This window comes from Bombus affinis, unplaced genomic scaffold, assembly GCF_024516045.1.
Source record: "Bombus affinis isolate iyBomAffi1 unplaced genomic scaffold, iyBomAffi1.2 ctg00000209.1, whole genome shotgun sequence".
Lineage (NCBI taxonomy): Eukaryota > Metazoa > Arthropoda > Insecta > Hymenoptera > Apidae > Bombus > Bombus affinis.
Window position 1 is genome coordinate 210,001 of NW_026108913.1, and position 7,500 is coordinate 217,500.

At 44.8% G+C, this 7,500-nt stretch overlaps 1 non-coding gene across 1 annotated transcript; it reads left to right on the forward strand.

Annotated features, from left to right (window-relative positions):
• Nucleotides 1–3,545: 3,545 nt before the first annotated feature.
• LOC126927753 (small subunit ribosomal RNA) lies at nt 3,546–5,468 on the forward strand. The gene has a single exon (XR_007715849.1). It is a non-coding gene; the product is annotated as a small subunit ribosomal RNA (ribosomal RNA).
• Nucleotides 5,469–7,500: the final 2,032 nt, after the last annotated feature.

Below are 7,500 nucleotides of genomic sequence, written 5' to 3' on the forward strand. Positions count from 1 at the left end.
GAAATTTCTCTCGCCCCGGTACGAAAAGGCCGAACGTTCCTTTCGAAATAATTCCTCAAAAAGCGTTACGAGGTATGCAAATTTTTATAGAAACCGTTATTGTTCGACGTCGTCTAGCCGAACGTAACGGTTTCTTTTTATTTTTTTAAAAAATTTTTTTCCACCGGACCTAGCTGACTGGGACGTTGGAACTTTGAAATTTCTCTCGTCCCGGTACGAAAAGGCCGAACGTTCCTTTCGAAATAATTTCTCAAAAAGCGTTACGAGGTATGGAAATTTTTATAGAAACCGTTATTGTTCGACGTCGTCTAGCCAAACGTAACGGTTTCTTTTTATTTTTTTAAAAAATTTTTTTCCACCGGACCTAGCTGACTGGGACGTTGGAACTTTGAAATTTCTCTCGTCCAGGTACGAAAAGGCCGAACGTTCCTTTCGAAATAATTCCTCAAAAAGCGTTACGAGGTATGGAAATTTTTATAGAAATCGTTATTGTTCGACGCCGTCTAGCCGAACGTAACGGTTTCTTTTTATTTTTTTTTTAAATTTTTTCCACCGGACCTAGCTGACTGGGACGTTGGCACTTTGAATTGTTTCGCACTGCTCCAAAAGTGCCGAAAGTACCGAAAGTTCCTTTCGCATTAATTCCATAATAAGCGTTATAAGGTACGTATATTCTGGCATAAATCGATATATTCTAATTAAATACATCGGGATTAAGCGTTAATTTTGTTCTTGAAACGTTCTAAAAAGTTTCGAATTGCACATTGGGACATGGAAAAATTTCCGTATCGAACACGTTTTTTCGAGTTATCTCGCTTAAAAGTGTTACAAGGTAGGAATATTTTTGCATAAATGGACGTATCTCGACGTTTTACGTCGGGATTAAGCGTTTATTTGGTCGGTGGAACGTTTTCTAGAAACGGAACTATGCGACGGGACGTTGGGACTTTGAAGAAGTTCGGCCGGTGCGAAAAGACCGAAAAGGTTTTTTCGAGTTATCTCGCTTAAAAGTGTTACAAGGTAGGAATATATTTGCATAAATGGACGTATCTCGACGTTTTACGTCGGGATTAAGCGTTTATTTGGTCGCTGGAACGTTTTCTAGAAACGGAACTATGCGACGGGACGTTGGGACTTTGAAGAAGTTCGGCCGGTGCGAAAAGACCGAAAAGGTTTTTTCGAGTTATCTCGCTTAAAAGTGTTACAAGGTAGGAATATATTTGCATAAATGGACGTATCTCGACGTTTTACGTCGGGATTAAGCGTTTATTTGGTCGCTGGAACGTTTTCTAGAAACGGAACTATGCGACGGGACGTTGGGACTTTGAAGAAGTTCGGCCGGTGCGAAAAGACCGAAAAGGTTTTTTCGAGTTATCTCGCTTAAAAGTGTTACAAGGTAGGAATATATTTGCATAAATGGACGTATCTCGACGTTTTACGTCGGGATTAAGCGTTTATTTGGTCGCTGGAACGTTTTCTAGAAACGGAACTATGCGACGGGACGTTGGGACTTTGAAGAAGTTCGGCCGGTGCGAAAAGACCGAAAAGGTTTTTTCGAGTTATCTCGCTTAAAAGTGTTACAAGGTAGGAATATATTTGCATAAATGGACGTATCTCGACGTTTTACGTCGGGATTAAGCGTTTATTTGGTCGCTGGAACGTTTTCTAGAAACGGAACTATGCGACGGGACGTTGGGACTTTGAAGAAGTTCGGCCGGTGCGAAAGGACCGAAAAGGTTTTTTCGAGTTATCTCGCTTAAAAGTGTTACAAGGTAGGAATATTTTTGCATAAATGGACGTATCTCGACGTTTTACGTCGGGATTAAGCGTTTATTTGGTCGCTGGAACGTTTTCTAGAAACGGAACTATGCGACGGGACGTTGGGACTTTGAAGAAGTTCGGCCGGTGCGAAAAGACCGAAAAGGTTTTTTCGAGTTATCTCGCTTAAAAGTGTTACAAGGTAGGAATATTTTTGCATAAATCGACGTATCTCGATGTTTTACGTCGGGATTAAGCGTTTATGTCGTCCCCAAGACCTTCTACAAAGTTTCGATTTTTTCGTTGGGACTTTGAAAAATTTCCGTATCGAACACGTTTTTTCGAGTTATCTCGCTTAAAAGTGTTACAAGGTAGGAATATTTTTGCACAAATGGACGTATCTCGACGTTTTACGTCGGGATTAAGCGTTTATTTGGTCGCTGGAACGTTTTCTAGAAACGGAACTATGCGACGGGACGTTGGGACTTTGAAGAAGTTCGGCCGGTGCGAAAAGTCCGAAATGGTTATTTCGAGTTATTTCGTTAAAAAGCGTTATAAGGTATAATTTTTTTGACAGGGATCGTTATATCTCTATTAAATACAATCGGATTAAACATTTTTGTCGAATTTTTTGAAAAATTAGCTTCCGTCGGACTGATACGACTGGGATATTTTTGCAATTTTTTCGTTAATTAATGTTACAAGGTATATATCTTTTTACATATTTCGTGTTATTTTAACGTGTTTTAATCGATTATAAAGTTATTTTTCGTCCATAGTCGATAAAACTGTATGTTTACTGATGCAATTTTTCGGTGAAAAAAAAAATTAATTTTTTGGTAAAAATGCATTTATAATATGTTAATAATGCTTGTGGTAAAATATTTCGATGGTTGGATATCGCCTTTATATAGTAGTTATTGAACGTGCGAGCGACTAAGTTCCAGCGTCCCTTCCGAACGGTACGTTGCTACGGAGGTTTTGCACCATAAGCGCGCGGCCGCTAGCCCGACCGGCGCCGGCCTTCCGGCCGGCCCCTTGGTATCTATAAGAGAAGCGTCGAGCCGGACGGTTCGGTCGGAACAGCGCTGGGCGCGTGGCTATTCTACGGCCTCGGTTGAGAATTCAGTCACCGCTCCTCGAGTCTTAGTGTATTTTACGCTATTTCTCGACTGTTCCTCCGTTCTCGTACTGGTTTTTTCTCTACACTGCTGCGCCGCGGGTCGAAGTCTAGGACGTAATGACCGTTAACGTGGCAAGCTTCCCCTTAGTCGGGAAGCTGGTGACCTGTGTGCACGTATTTGACAAAAGTTGGATGCGTGTGTGCTTGTACTTACGGAGTAGCCATTCTTGCAGAGACCATCGGTTGTAAGCTATTTGTAGCTGCACGATGGTCCTTTTGGCGTTCTGTAGAGTGCGTTATCTTCTGGTAACGCGTCTCTACAGAGGTGTTGAAGCTTATAAAAGAATATTCTTACGGTATGTCCAGCATGCGTATACGTGCTTTACCGCTAAGTTATATTCTACGAGAGAAGTTGGAGGAGAAAAGTTACAAACAGAAATAATTCTGTGAAGTATGAATCTTTGTATCGATATATGATGGTGAGAGAGGAGGAGAATTAAAGTGGCTGAGTGACGTTGTTACTGAACCATGGAACGTTGCTCTCTAAGTCATATTACATATATATATAAAATGAAAAGTCTCGTCGTACGGTGCTTACGTCCCACCTACGACACAGAGAGAACTTTTAAACGAAAATGCTGGTTTTTGGGAATATATTATAAGATCCCTGGTTGATCCTGCCAGTAGTCATATGCTTGTCTCAAAGATTAAGCCATGCATGTCTCAGTACATGCCGCATTAAGGTGAAACCGCGAATGGCTCATTAAATCAGTTATGGTTTCTTAGATCATACCTACATTTACTTGGATAACTGTGGTAATTCTAGAGCTAATACATGCAAACAGATTCCGACCAGAGATGGTAGGAATGCTTTTATTAGATCAAAACCAATCGGTGGCGGATGGCTCGTCTGTCCGTCCATCGTTTGTTTTGGTGACTCTGAATAACTTTGTGCTGATCGCATGGTCATCTAGCACCGGCGACGCATCTTTCAAATGTCTGCCTTATCAACTGTCGATGGTAGGTTCTGCGCCTACCATGGTTGTAACGGGTAACGGGGAATCAGGGTTCGATTCCGGAGAGGGAGCCTGAGAAACAGCTACCACATCCAAGGAAGGCAGCAGGCGCGCAAATTACCCACTCCCGGCACGGGGAGGTAGTGACGAAAAATAACGATACGGGACTCATCCGAGGCCCCGTAATCGGAATGAGTACACTTTAAATCCTTTAACGAGGACCAATTGGAGGGCAAGTCTGGTGCCAGCAGCCGCGGTAATTCCAGCTCCAATAGCGTATATTAAAGTTGTTGCGGTTAAAAAGCTCGTAGTTGAATCTGTGTGTCACAGTGTCGGTTCACCGCTCGCGGTGTTTAACTGGCATTATGTGGTACGTCCTATCGGTGGGCTTAGCTCCTCGCGGGCGGTCCAACTAATATCCCATCGCGGTGCTCTTCACTGAGTGTCGAGGTGGGCCGATACGTTTACTTTGAACAAATTAGAGTGCTTAAAGCAGGCTACCTTCGCCTGAATACTGTGTGCATGGAATAATGGAATAGGACCTCGGTTCTATTTTGTTGGTTTTCGGAGCCCCGAGGTAATGATTAATAGGGACAGATGGGGGCATTCGTATTGCGACGTTAGAGGTGAAATTCTTGGATCGTCGCAAGACGGACAGAAGCGAAAGCATTTGCCAAAAATGTTTTCATTAATCAAGAACGAAAGTTAGAGGTTCGAAGGCGATCAGATACCGCCCTAGTTCTAACCATAAACGATGCCAGCCAGCGATCCGCCGAAGTTCCTCCGATGACTCGGCGGGCAGCTTCCGGGAAACCAAAGCTTTTGGGTTCCGGGGGAAGTATGGTTGCAAAGCTGAAACTTAAAGGAATTGACGGAAGGGCACCACCAGGAGTGGAGCCTGCGGCTTAATTTGACTCAACACGGGAAACCTCACCAGGCCCGGACACCGGAAGGATTGACAGATTGATAGCTCTTTCTTGATTCGGTGGGTGGTGGTGCATGGCCGTTCTTAGTTGGTGGAGCGATTTGTCTGGTTAATTCCGATAACGAACGAGACTCTAGCCTGCTAAATAGACGTAACTTATGGTATCTCGAAGGCCCCCGGCTTCGGTCGGTGGGTTTTTACTACCAACGTACAAACAAATCTTCTTAGAGGAACAGGCGGCTTCTAGCCGCACGAGATTGAGCAATAACAGGTCTGTGATGCCCTTAGATGTTCTGGGCCGCACGCGCGCTACACTGAAGGAATCAGCGTGTTTTCCCTGGCCGAAAGGCCCGGGTAACCCGCTGAACCTCCTTCGTGCTAGGGATTGGGGCTTGCAATTATTCCCCATGAACGAGGAATTCCCAGTAAGCGCGAGTCATAAGCTCGCGTTGATTACGTCCCTGCCCTTTGTACACACCGCCCGTCGCTACTACCGATTGAATGATTTAGTGAGGTCTTCGGACTGGTGCGCGGCCAATGTGATAAGCATTGCCGATGTTACCGGGAAGATGACCAAACTTGATCATTTAGAGGAAGTAAAAGTCGTAACAAGGTTTCCGTAGGTGAACCTGCGGAAGGATCATTAACGATATAACACAAAAACTTAAAGAATTTGACTTGAACACTTGAAAAATACGAAACTGTATAAGTCGGTAAGGAGCCGTACTCCTCCTATATCGACGAACCAAAGTATATACGACGTATCAACAAGCTATATACTTTAACAAAGAACAGTTAAATTCGCCCGGAGCGTGGCTTACTCCGTTGGCAAAATGATGAAAAGACATAAGGAGGAGACGACCCTCCAGCTACGAAACTATATGAAGAGAAGGTGGCACTCTCTCTCGATCATCGGGATGAAGAGATACATATATATATATATATATATATATATACATACATAAACGAATTCGAGGCGCCTGCGTGAGGTCGTACACAGAAAGACCCGCCGTCTGCGAATATTATGATTTTATAATAAAACTATAAATGGGAACTTGAGCTTTCGAAAATTAAACTTTGACACGAATATCGAACGAAAAATTACGAATGGAAACCACCCGTAAAGAGAAATGAGATCGAGGCGCTTGCGTGAGGCCGTATACAGAAAGACCCGCCGCCACGATCTCGTATTTTTTTTTTTGCGTCGTGGAGACCGTACAAACGAATAACAAAATCTCTAAAGTGCCTCGTGTCGGAGAGATCATGCTCGCCTATTCTCTTCTATGTTTCGTGGTCTGTGTTGCGTTTGCTCTCCTCCTAGCAACGGGACATCGAAGACTCCTCTTTGGGATCGAACGAAGCGACTAAAACGAGTCGACGAGAGCGAAAGTACGAGTAGCGAGTCGCGCATGTAGAAAGGATACCGACATATCTTCGAAGGTTCTCTTCGAAGATCCATGGATACCTTATGCGCGTCGACCTTTCGTCTCTTTCACCGCTCTCGGTCGTTCTCGAAACGTGCTTCCTACCCATAGGGCGTGTGTTCTTCGTATGTCGTTTTGTTCGAAATAACGAAACCACTTGTAACATACTCGTGGATCGGGTAACCTAGAACGAAAACGCATTGCGTGGATGTTGGCCCGCTATGATAATGATGATGATGACGATGACTATGATGACGATGCGTAGCAACGATTCGTAACTAGTCTAGCCGAAGTTGGTTCAGAGGGGACCGCAGGCTGTCTACCCTCGATGTCGTGAGTCGGACACCCGTGCCGTCGCTAGAGTTTTTTCAAAGCTCGGCTTCTGGATATTGGGAAGAAAGACCGCTCGAGGACGACGGCTGCGCGTGCGTCCCATCGAATTTTTTTTTTTTATACCACCTGAACGACTAAAGTTTCGTCTAGTTCGTCGCATATAACCCGTTCAGAGGGGACCGCAGGCTGTCTATCCTCGTTGTCGTGAGTCGGACACCCGTGCCGTCGCTGAAGTTTTTTCAAAGCTCGGCTTCTGGATATTGGGAAGAAAGACCGCGCGAGGTAGATGGATGCGAGTCCCATCGAATTTTTTTATTTTTTAAAAAAAACAATCACCTGAACGGAGATGTGTTCTCTTTCGTCGATTTTTCACGCTTTGAGTCGTCGCGATCGCCATCCGTTCGGAGGAGATCGCCGACTTCGAAGCCTCGATGTCGTGAGTCGGACACCCGTGCCGTCGCTAGAGTTTTTTCAAAGCTCGGCTTCTGGATATTGGGAGGAAAGACCGCTCGAGGCCGAGGGTCGCGCGAGTCCCATCGAATCTTTACATCACCCGAACGATGGAGGCGCACGCTCTTTTTCTTGAATAATTGGACGAGAGGAATGCATATCGTATTATATATACACACACACACATATATATATATATGGGCTAGCCACCGTGCGTATTTCTTCGCGAGATCGTGTGCTGCACAGAGGATTCAGAATCGGGTGTTATATCCCCGTCGTTTCCTGACGAACGGAGCTTCGATCTCGATGGTTGTTATATATCATAATGTACTTTTCGCCCGGCCGGCGGACGCGCGTATCTTCGCGCGTTCGTCGGATTTCATTTTCGAACGTTTTCGTGTCGTCGATCTTCCGGCGACTTCTGCGCGTCCGATTCCCGTTGGTCGGTCGTGTCGGATCTCGGCTTCGCTC